This window comes from Heloderma suspectum, chromosome 5 (genome assembly GCF_057233095.1).
Source record: "Heloderma suspectum isolate Gila_16-S chromosome 5, 16-S_ref, whole genome shotgun sequence".
NCBI lineage: Eukaryota > Metazoa > Chordata > Lepidosauria > Squamata > Helodermatidae > Heloderma > Heloderma suspectum.
Genome location: NC_139462.1, coordinates 205766272 through 205778467, shown reverse-complemented (window position 1 = coordinate 205778467; position 12196 = coordinate 205766272).

The window sequence follows — 12196 nt, the reverse complement described above, 5'->3', positions numbered from 1 at the left end:
ACCTGAGGCGATGGCCTCACTCTGCCTAATGGTAGGGCCAGCCCTGGTTGTATTGCTGTGTTGGATAAAAGTGATATGAAACTATTTTGTTATTTTGCACCATCCCTTATTTTTCATTGGGTTGGCTCCAGATTTAGTCATGTGTACAGCCTACCCTTGAAATCGTGCACGACTAACTTGTCCCATGGATTCCAATGAGTTGACTCTAAGCATGGATCCAACCCATTGTCAATTACTCTTGTCTGTTCCAAAGCAGGTGGGAGGGAAATTACTAAAGTAGCCTTCCCCAACCTGGTGCCCTCCAGGTGCTATGGCCTTCAACTCCCTGCATTCCTGACCCTGACCATTGGCTGTGCTGGCTGGGGCTGATAGAAGTTGATGTCCAAAACATCTGGAGCACACCAGATTGGAGAAGGCTGCACTAAAGGAATTCTTACTTTATACTATTACATGTAGTAAGACTCGGCTGAGAGTCCTGTTGTCCACTGATTGATCCCCAAGAGGTCCTGAGTCTACAGCTCTATAATAGGGAATCCATGGTATATCAGCCTCTCAGTCTTGCTCAGTATACAACTTGTAGCAAATTCTGAGCTCCATCCACCTTTGCTCTCAAGGCACACAATGGCCCTTCAACTCTAGGTCTTCCTTGCATTTTTCTTTGGAAACTGGAACTGAGCTAGTATGCCACCACTAAAGTCTGACAATAATGTCAGTCACAGATCAAGGGGAACCGAACAGGGTAGCTAACTTGTAACAAAGGGAGGGGTTTGGTGTGAGTTAAAAGTGGGCAAAGTGTGATGGGGGAAGGGAGTTTAAATGTTCATTTGAAAGAATGATGTACTATATGGATGGACCCTAAATATCTTCTATGGTATTCAGCCCATCACCTGGATTGACCATGTAATCCCTGTTGACCTATATAAGAGCTTGTGTCCACCAGTAAGTAGCCCACTGCCTTGTTATTTTTTGAATAGTCTCCTTGGTCTTCTATTACCCTATTGGGAATGATGGTCCTAGATTTCTAGCACTCGATCCTGACCTTCAAACATTGATTATCCCAGCGACTGGTTCTCCTGTGGACAAGCCCACCTGGATTGATGCTTGACACAGATACCCTATTTCAGGGATGGCCAGGAGAAAGAACTGGATCTACTGGTAGATTTCTGGTTGATTTACTGTAGATTGGGAAAGCGTTGGGACTCCCAATTGTGTAACAATAGCAGCATCAACGTGACTCTTCCCTCATCATAAATTATACTGCTGAAATGCAGAAAGCCTGGGGTAACCAGATGGATTCTTGCATGGAAGGGCTGTGAGTGTCATGTTTCTCTTGGGCCCCCTCTTTCCTTATGCACTCTCACACACAAATAGAGAGGCTTTAGTCTCAGGCCTTTAATTCATTATCAACAGGTTCATTACAGATGCAAATTCTCGAAGACTCTTAGGCTACAAAGGAATGCCTCCAGGGGATTCAAATGGGAACATGATGTTGCCTACAGTTTGAAATGAGGCTTGTTGGCTAGACTAACTTAGGGAGGGGTGTCCTGCCCTTCCAGTGATGCTTCCCTATGTCACCTCTCACGCATCCCTAACCGGGTCAACCATCTGAGCTCCGCCCCTGATGTTTCCCTCTTAGCTCTGCGCCATAGTCTAGCATCTCTTAGGTCACAGCCCTCACTCTCCTCCTCGTCCTCCTCCCGGCTTCTCACAGAGGAGGGCAACGGGTGGGGGGCTTCAGGCCCAGCCATCTGGTAGTAACATGAGAAGCACGCCTACCCATATCTGAATTAGCTTGGGAAAATGCATCCCCCGGTTCTGGCTGTTCCTCTTCTGAATCTGAGCTGCTATCTCCCTGCACTCAGAATCAATCCTGACAGTGAGCTCCATTCACTTTTGTCACTCTGAACAAATTCCTGGGTTCAGAATCTTTTCATTCTCAGTCTTATGTGTTTTGTACCAGGCTCAGGTTGGTGGATCTCAGAGATTTAGTAAAAAAACAACAACAACCACCCACAAAGATCCTGCAAGCCTGAAATCTGCCCCCCTCCCCGCCATTTTAATAGAATGGTATCTTATATCTGTTCATGCTGGTTAATGGTCATGCTCTCGATTTAAACGTGATCTATCTGTTGACGAAGCAAAGTATAAGTAAGTATTGCCAGTGACTCCTTTATTCTGGCTTCAGTTTGCAGGAATAATTCCATAACTGTGTAAGTGAATTAGACAATAGAACATCGACTATTCAAGAAATAACATGGCAGTGGCCTACTCACAAAAAGCTCTCACATAGGTTGACAGAGACAGCTTCGGCTGTTGGGTGGTAGAGAAACGTAAGGAATAAATAACAAAGTGAATGAAAGGGCCATTGCATGATGGGCCGCTTATGTATCAATGCCTTAGGAATCTGCAGTCTGTCTTCACTGTTTTCCATTCGTATTTCTGAAGGCGATCTGAAGTTTTGAAGAGAGATGCATCAAGGTAGCACAAGACGCTTGCATTGTTCTTGTTGCACAAAGGAGACTTCTTTTTCATGAAGCCCAGCTTAGCCACGCCTTATGTGCTCTGGGTTTGAAAGCAGAGGGAGGCTTCCTGCTATCCAAAATGAGCAAGCGAACCCTTTGTGAGCTGAAGAGCCTTGTGCTTCCGGTCAAAGGGCCATCCACGTTTCTCCTGTCTCACTTGCTCTGATGATCTGCTGCTTCCGGATTACAAGGTTGGCTGAGGTCACGCTGCTCTCCATGACCTGCCCCTCTTTGTTCCTGCTGAACGCTCGGCATCTGGGGTTGTCTCATGGAAAAGCTTGTACTTTACTCAAGAGGTACAAGCTTTTCCATGAAGGGTCATTGAGGCCGGTGGTGATTTTGTGTCATTGCACCCATTCTCCTAGGTAATTCCCACATAAGCTGAACCCAGTGACTTCAGCGCTGCATCTCAAGTTCAGGATTTGGTTCACTCACTGTTGTCATTGACTGGGTGCAGCCAGGGCTGGTGTCAAGGGTAGGCATGGTTGGGCACCTGCCGAGGGCCCACACTTCAACTGGGGCCCACTGACAAGGGCCCACTGACAAAAGCCCCCTGGAGTTGCTCCTCCTTTTCACCATTGCAACCTGCTTCTTCACCTCCCTCTCACTCTGACTCAGACAATGGTGGTGAGAAGGAGAAGCAGGAGGTGTCACAGCCTACTTGCTCACTGCCTCTCTGTCTCTCAAGCAAGAAAGTATCAGCAAGGATGAGAACATCAGGAGTGCCCTTGCTGCCTTCTGAAATCCTCAACTAGCCAGAATCAACACACAGACGATAGGGCTCTTTTCCAAGGCTTTATTTCCATTCAACCTAATGACGCTTACAGATGCTAACTGCATGAGCCTAATGAGGGAAACCTAAGAGAGCTGCCTACCAGAGGTTTCTAGCCTTAGTGAATCAGTTGATCTCCATTTGGAGGGCAGAGGCGGGAAACCTCTGAATTTAAGGGCTAGGAGGCGAAAGTCCACCCCTTTCCCATGGGGCATCAGGGTGCAGCTATTGACATCGCACCAAGCGGGCTGAGCACCTCCTCTCGGCACCCTCCATCTCCCGCTTGTCTCTTTGCCAGCACCTAGCATCCCAAAGCTCCAGTTGTCCCTCCCCCTGCCTGTCAGGGTCGCTACCACTCTCATGAACGTGAGCAGGGAGGGACTCTCCCTCCAGCAGCACCTCTGAACAGCGCGCAGGTTCCTCTCCCACAGTTTCTATCTCTTCCTCAGAATGAGAACTGCTTTGGGGCTCTATGGGCTCCGATCCAACCCTGACAGAGAAGAAGGATGAGGAGCAAGATCAGCTGGTGACAGTGGTGGTGAGAAGGTAGACTCACTGAGGGAGGGGGCCCATTCAGGGGGTCTGGCCCAAGGGCCCTCAAAAACCTGGAGCTGGCACTGGGTGTAACTGTACAAAAGTAATGATTTGAGAGAGAGAAAAATTCTTCTGCTTAGAGGCTTGTCCTCCTTGCAGGAAAATGCCTGCATACACAAGAAATAGGCAAAATATGTACCAGGGCAGCAAAGAATGAAATAAAATATGTCAAGGCCTGCTATTCTAGATGCAATTCAGGAGTGGGGAAGATATCACTCTCCAGATATTTGACTCCAGATGTTTGACTCCAGATGTTTGACTATGTTTGGTCATGCTGGCTGGAGCTGATGGGAGCTGGAGTCCAATGACATCTAGAGGGCTGCAGGTTCTCCACCCACTGGCCTAAGTGAATGAACTCCTTCTAAGCTGGAAATGTCATTAATGGGACTATTCTAGTGCTTGCTGAATAGACCAGGGGTGGCAGTTCTGGGAATGAGGTAGTCATGGAACAGAGGGGTGTGGCTGAAGAATGACAGGAGGCATCGATGAGGTGGGGACTTGGCATGGAGAGCAGAAATGTACCAAGGGCATTCTATGCCAGTTGTAAGGGACCTTCCCAAGCATGATCTGAAAGGCAGATTATCCGAAGGAACGCCTTCTCCCATACCAACTTGTCCATTCACTGAGATCTACAGATCAAGGGCCTCTGTCTCATCACCTGCACAGGTACATCTGATGGCAACTAGAGACATGGCCTCCTGTCTTGTGGCACTCCATCTTTGGAATTCTCTCCCCCCATGCAGTGTTACAGGTGCCATCCTTTTCAGTGTTTAGATGCTTGTTGAAAACTTTTCCATACACCTAGACATGTGCTGATTTTAATTCTGCGCTCAGTAGATTTTCTTTATTATTGTTTTTATCTTTGTATTTTATTTTAATAGTTTTCATGCATTTTGTATACCACCCTCTGATTTGATAAGGATGGGTAGTATATTTTATATTTTAAATAAATAAAAATAAATAATTTTGGATTTCAACTAAACTTTTCAGAATTGATTCAAGGATTTAGATTTTTTTCACAGAGCTTGTGTTCACTACAGCCTTGCTAAATTGGCAGAGCCATGGTGAACTTTGAAACCCCTTTGCCAACAACGAACACGCAGATTAGTTTGCATGTGCAGCTGTAAGAAAAATAAGATTCCTGCACTGAGTAGGGAGTTGGACTAGATGGGCTTCAAGCTCCTTCCAGCTCAGAAGGGAGTCCCATTGTCTTCTCTAGGACTTACTCCCAGGTGTGTCTGCCCAGGCGTGCAGCCTAAGTTTGAAGTCTGCATAATTTTGCTGAGTTTCAGCATTGGTGAGACTTTCCCACTTGTTCTCTGCTGCCAAAGAACAAATCAAGAAAGAAAAAAAACCTTCCCAGCAGCTGCAGAGGTCATAGTTTGTCATGAGATAGAGAAACGATCAGAAAAAGTGATGTTTGTAAAGAGGAAGACACTTTTCCTTCCGCTTTTGCTCTTATGAGTAGAAACAAGCAAGTCCCGATCAAGTTTTGGAACAAGCTACAAAAGACGGTCAAAGCAAAGCTGTTCAGTCCTCCCCTCCCAAATTTTTGGTAAAGGCCCTCACTTCCCCCAAGTCTTCAATTGTTCCCCGTCTCTCTCCTCTAATTCCCGCAATTTATGTTGAAATGTGCTAAAGTTGTATTGTCACAGATATGTTAAAGAAGGAAGTTGCTGCATCATAAATAATATTGCTGAGTGCTGTGGCATTCCGCTGGGGTTTGTACGCCTTAGTTTCTGTGAAACTAAGAGTTCTGAGGGTGAACATTTGGAGGCAGGACTGGCATTGTAGGTAGGCATGCTTGGGCACCTGCCCTCGAACCACATGTCAGCAGGGGCCCACTGGCAAGAGCCCCCTGGAGTTGCTCCTCCTCTTCATCACTGCAACCTGTTTGTTCACCTGCCTCTCGCTCTGGCCCGGAAAATGGTGGTGGAGTGAAGGAGGAGCAGGAGATGCTACTGCCTATTTGGTCACTGGCTCTCTGCCTGTCAAGCAAGCAAGTGGCAGCAATGATGGGAAAGAGGATGAGGAACAAGAGCAGCTGGTGACAATGGTGGTCAGAAGGTTGACTCCCTGAGGGAGGGGCCCACTGAGAGTATCTTGCCCATGGGCCCTCAAAAACTCAGCCCTGCTTGGAGATATATGAGAAATAAATCTCATGCTTATACTTCAAAGGTAGTAACTTGGGGCCATCCACACGTGAAGACCTACACCAAAAGCACTGTATGAATGTATAGCAGGGATGGACAACTTGTGACTCTCCAGATGTTGTTGGACTGTAACTCCCATCAGCCCTTACTGGCGAAGCCAATGGTGAAGGCTGATGGGAGCGGCAGTCCAATGACGTCTAGAGAGCCATAAGTTGCCCACTGCTGATATATTGCCTTGGATCTGTGCTTGATGTGCTTGGATGGAAGAAGTGGCTGGCGAACCAGATGCATTTGCTTGCTCACAATAATCTTGATTCATGCAATCCCAGCAGCCCCCAAATGGGCAGCTGCATTTAGTGGGCAATATCATTTCTGAGTGACCAGTGCCCTCTTCTTTCTCAAGCTACCCAGTGTAAATTAAAAAATAAATAAATTCTCATATTGGAATATATGAAACTGCCTCATATGGTTGATTTCACCCAGTATTCCATTGGTCTCTGACTGGTCGGTTGGAGCCCTCTTGCAGCCTGGCCTAAGGTGAGTTACAGCAGCAGCACTACTTCCATGCAAATATACAGTAAAAAACAAACAAACTAAGACGAAGATACCCAAATGCATTTTCCTGGGCCTGAAAAGGTTGATGGCTACTACTCTTGACTGGTGGCAGCTGTTAGGGAAAATCTTTCCAATCCCCCCTGACCTGATCCTTTTTGTGCCAGGAACTGGATGCAAAGTATGTGCTCTGCTACTGAATGGTTCCCCCCCCCCAACATATCAAGAGCTGCCAAGGGTAGAACTGGGACTCCCCAGCTCAGCACATGGCTGTGCTTTGTGTACTGAGCCTACAATATAATGCAGAGGCAAAAATCACACATGCAGAAAGTTTATGATCTTATCAGGGAAACAAACAGGAACTTGGGGGAAGTAAATGGTTTAATGCAGCCTTTGCCAAGCTGGGGCCCTCCAGACGTTTTGGACTTCAACTCCCATCAGCCCTAGCCAACTTGCCTAATGGTCAGGAATGCTGGGAACAGTAGTCCAAAACCTCTGGAGGATAACAGTAGGGGAAGGCCAGTTTAACACATCAATGAATGCAGAAGTTCAACAAACATGGGAAGTTTATCCTTATGAAAATTGGAGGAGAAATTGTCCTAGCTAGGAGTGGAGCAGGGCTGGCTCTAGCATTAGGAAGAGTGAGGCGATTGCCTAAGGTGGGAGATGCTGGGGGGCTGCAGTGACAGCCTTCTGGCTGTACCTTCTAAACTCTCTGGCTGTTCCCTTCTGCTTTGGGCACACAGCCAATCCTGGGCCCACTAAACTAGCAAGCTGTTTCAGGTGTGGTGGAAGCCACTGTCCCATCACCAGTGTTGAAGCAAGATTCAAGAGCCAGTTCAGCTGGCTTCTGTATATGGCATGGAGATGGGGCACCATCTTGTCCTGCAAAATGCTTTGGTCTGGGCCTGGAAAGTCCCATTTACATTTGACAAACACCGAAGTTTTCAAACACAAGGCAGAAGATGACTGGTAATTCATGTCAATCTGCCTTTGGATTACTTGAATTTTAATGGATGGCTTTCCTCTCCCTAACCCAATCTGTTACTGAAATTGATAAGCTAGGCTGTAGGGGTTGGGAGACTTGAGGCTAGGGATGTTGGAGAAATCTGCAATGGAATCAAATAGGTTCAGATTTCTATGAATTCAACCCGTGGATTCTGCAGAAGGCTGGCTTTTCCCGAGTGGTGCGGATTCCATGGACTTGCGGACCGTTTTTTTAACTTGTTGGAATTTTGAGCAAATTTAGTAATACAAAAATACGTAAATACAAAAAACACTGATTGCAAATGCGCATTTCCCCCAAGCTAAAGCATGAAAATGCACATTTTGAAGAGATTCGCGCATTGGGGGGCATCTTTGTACATGCAAATTTGTGCACATTCGGGAACTTGAAAAAATCCAATTCCATCAATGAGCGGATGATGGTGCCTGAAAATGAAAGGCGCCTGAAAATCCATGAAATGCAGATATAACAGATTTCACACCATCTGTACATCCCCACTTTAGGCTTGCGGGACTGCTTTATTATTTTTACTAGAACCCTGAGATCCACCAATCAGAGCCAGGTGTGAACTAGTGGCTCAGGAGGACGTACGTACACAATGAAGAATTCAGGACAGAATTAAGGCCCCTGAGCACATGCTCAGCTCAGGACAAAAATCCGGTCCTGTTTCCCCCACCCCTACCAGAAGTTTTCTTTGTTTCAGCAGCTTAATTCAGGATAGTGGTGAGGAGGCTGTTAGTTATTGCTGTTGCTAGCCAATTGGAAGTCAGAAAGCCTTGCCAATCTAATGCAAACCACCCAGAGATTTACTAGTAGAGTTGTTCCTGATCTCCTTTCTGCTCACCCCAATTTAGAGCTGTTCCATTGCTCCTAGAAAATGGGCCAATGTGTCTGTAATGTCTTAATACAGACATATAGTAATATAGAGGCACACCTGTCCTTCCTCCACACCTGTAAATGCAGGCAAGCCTCAGCTGGCGAGCTTTCGGTAAGGGGACTGCATCTTTAAAACTGTCCTTAATATCACAAATTCAGACTCAGGCAGTCAGGAAAACAAACAAACATGAAAGTGTTTGTTGTCGGTAATAGTTTTGTCCATGTTGGAAAAACATCTGGGTTTAGGATGTTCCCTCCTCACCTCTGACTCGTTCAGCATCTGCATCAGTTGCTATTTCTGTATCTTATCAGATGAGAAGTGAATTAATGCATTTCATAAACCACACGCCAGCTGGAAACGTACGTTCATCGCAATGTACTTGATGCTGCCGTTCCCAAAGCGAGCCATGGCCCACATGGGTAGTCACATTGGCTTAATGTGTAGCAGCCAAAGTGCTGGTTGACATTCTCATTTAAATGAAGGGGAGGTGAGAGAGCTCTGTGAAGCAATAAACCAGGTGGAGAGAGTGAATAGGTGTGCTCTCACAAAAAAGACTAGTGATTGTGACCAGTGCCAGCCCTAAGCTATTGAGGGCCCTTGGGCAACACCCCCCAAGGGGGGCCCTGCCTCAGTGAGCCTACCTTCTCACCAGCATTGCTATTGTTCCTCCTCCTCCTCCTCCTTCTCATCATTGACACTGCTGGGTTGCTTGCCAGGCAGACTGCCAGTGAGCAAGGAGGCCGTGGCATCTGCTCCTCCTCCTCCTCACCACCACCATGGTCTGGGCTAGGAGTGTATGGATTCCCCACTGTCTGTTCCGGTGGGGAATCTGCGGGGAGGGGGAGGTGATCTGTTCCTCCTCCCCCAGGAATCCTTGCAGAGCGGGTCTGCTTTGTGAGGATTCTGCAGAGCTGAGGGCTGCCCCTTTCTGCCATCTGCATACCCCGGATTCCCCCTTTTTTTCCGGCTCCCTGAACTTACATAAATAATTCCATAAGTACCGCCAAAAAATCCTTTCCACACACCCGCCATCAGTCTCTGTAAGCTTATTTATTTTCATAAAAAGGGAAAAACCCTTTGCGGGGATTCCCCATGTAACTTCCGGTCACCTGACCTCACCTGATCTGACCTGACCTCACTGGAACTGTCCTGACCTGACCTGACCTCACCTCCACAGACAGTAAATAGAAAAGATGGAGAATTTCCATGGACTTCGTGACTCAGCCCCAGCGAAAGAAAGCCTCCGGAAAATGCCTCGTAAAAAGGGTAAAGCTGTCCGCATTCTTCTTCCTCCATTTCTGATTTATGGATTTATTGTCATAATTATTTTTGTAAAATCTGCTGTTTGGCAGACCCCCCCCCCCCAAAAGGTCTACGTGAGCTCCAGTCCGGGTCGACCGGGCTGCTCCGTTCCGTGGAAGATTCCGTGGACTGGATTTGTCAGAATTCGATCCCATTTAAAATTCGGGCGGAATTCTCTGACATCCCTAGTCTGGGCCAGAGTGAGAGGCAGGTGAGCAAGCAGGCTGAAATGGTGAAGAGGATAAGCAAGTCCAGAGGGCTCTTGTCAGTGGGCCCCTGCTGGGGTGTGGGTCCTCAGCAGATGCCCTTCACACTGGCCCTGATCATGATCTTCCTGAGTTGGAGACATCAGGTTAGAAAGTGGCCAGGCCAGGTGAAAAAAGAGGACAGAGCTTCTGCACCTCTTATAGGTAGAAGAGAGAATTTCAGCAGATGTAGCTCGCATGACAAGCTACATATATTTGCAGAAATTCCCTCTTCTTCACCAGGGGTGGGCAAAGGGTGTGTGTGTGTGTGTGTGTGTGTGTGTGTGTGTGCAGAGAATGTGAACAAGCAAACTAGCTCCACCCACTGTCCCTGTTGCACTCCATGAGTTGGAGGGATAACTTCTGATGTGGAGAGCCTTTTCTTCTCATGTAAGATCCCTACACAATTAGGAACCCTGGAAAATCAGGATTTTATATTCTGTGGGGGCCTCCCTATGTGATGTAGAGAGGGCTTCCTGTTTCAGAAGCAATCTCTCCAAGTCGTAGAGAACCATGTGGAGATGGAGCTAGCATGCTTGTTCTTGTACTCACCTCTCCCCTTGCATGTTAAAGATGGAACTAGAACACCTGAATAGGGTTTTAAAAAAAGAAACTAGAATGCCAAGATCGACCAACCACAGCCAGGTGCAAAAGCTGTTAGAATTAAAGAACAGGGTGCCTCTGAGCATATTCTGAGCTAAGGAATTTGTTTTCAGTGCCAGAACTAAAGAAGGCCTGGAGAGAATAGAACAGACAAAACAGAGGGAGAAACAGACACCCCCCACAAACACACACACATTTTCCCCATTTTAGTGCAGGGGGAATTTTGTGGGGAAGTTCTTTTCTGACATTTCCCCCAATTTTTCTGAGTTTTTCAGGGCATCTATGTCTGTTCTCGGTGCCACCTTTCTCCCCAAGCTTTCTTCCTTTCCATAGCCTGCATAACTTAGGTGGGAAAAGTTGTTCTGTTGTTGCTATAGTTAAAGAATTGGTAGACAGAAACTAGGGGTGTGCTTCCGATTGTGCTGAATCCCCAAATTGGGCTGATTAGGAAAGATTTGGGAGATCTGGGAAATCGAAGCAGGGCTCCTCTAAAGCAGACTGAGTCTGCATCTGAACCCTCTCAAAGTTTTGGATTCCCTTGAATTCAGAGGGATACAGAGACCCAGACAGTGTGTCTGAAAAAAAATTATACATTTCTCCCCAAGCTCTCCATATAAGGAAAACAGCAGGGTGGGGGACTGTGTGTTTTGTGACTGTCCATACTGCTTTCTAATCACAGAGGCTGGTTTTACCAGGGATCTCCAATCCTAGTGGTTTCAGGCAGGGATGCTGAAGTAATATATCATAGGACTGATCCAGGGTTCAGTGCTCTTGCTGGTTCTCTTTAGGGATGGGCAAACATGCGACGTTCGAGTTCGTTGAGGTCTCTTGAGTTCTTCCTTGAAGTTTGCTTCACCTCGTTTGTGTTCTTGAATGTGAGCATCTTTTCTTTTCAAACATGCGATGTTCGAGTTCGTTGAGGTCTCTTGAGTTCTTCCTTGAAGTTTGCTTCACCTCGATTGTGTTCTTGAATGTGAGCATCTTTTCTTTTCTTTTTTAGCAGGAAAAATGTGCATTTTTAAATCAGGAAAAATACACATTTTAAAAATGTGCATTTCCCCCCACAGGCTAAAGCATGGAAATGCAATTTGGGGGGGGGGGATTTGCACAAATGCTCATTTGTGTTCCTGAAAGCGAGCATCTTTTCTTTTTTTCCAATCACGAAAAATGTGCATTTGCACAAATGTGTATTTTTGGAAGTGTGCATTTGTGCAAGCACACATTTTTGTACACAAATTCAAGTTCAGAAATTGCAAAAAATTCTGAAGAATTGTGTTCCTGCTCGCATTTGCATTTGGGGTTGCAAATGGGACCTGTTCACATGATTTCCAAAGTGGAACAAAATTCTCATACATCCATAGTTCTCTCTCCCAGGAGCAGGAACGTTAAAAGACATTTGGTGGAGTCTATGAGACCTGGGAGGGTGTAGCATTGGGTGCTTGCTTGAGAAATGCTGGATGTTCAAGTCCTTCTGTCTCTGTATGCTTCACCTCTATCCTTCATCTCTTCTCCTAGTTTGCAGGTTTCTCTATGCTTTATTTCTTTAAACTACTTATATATCGCTTGATAC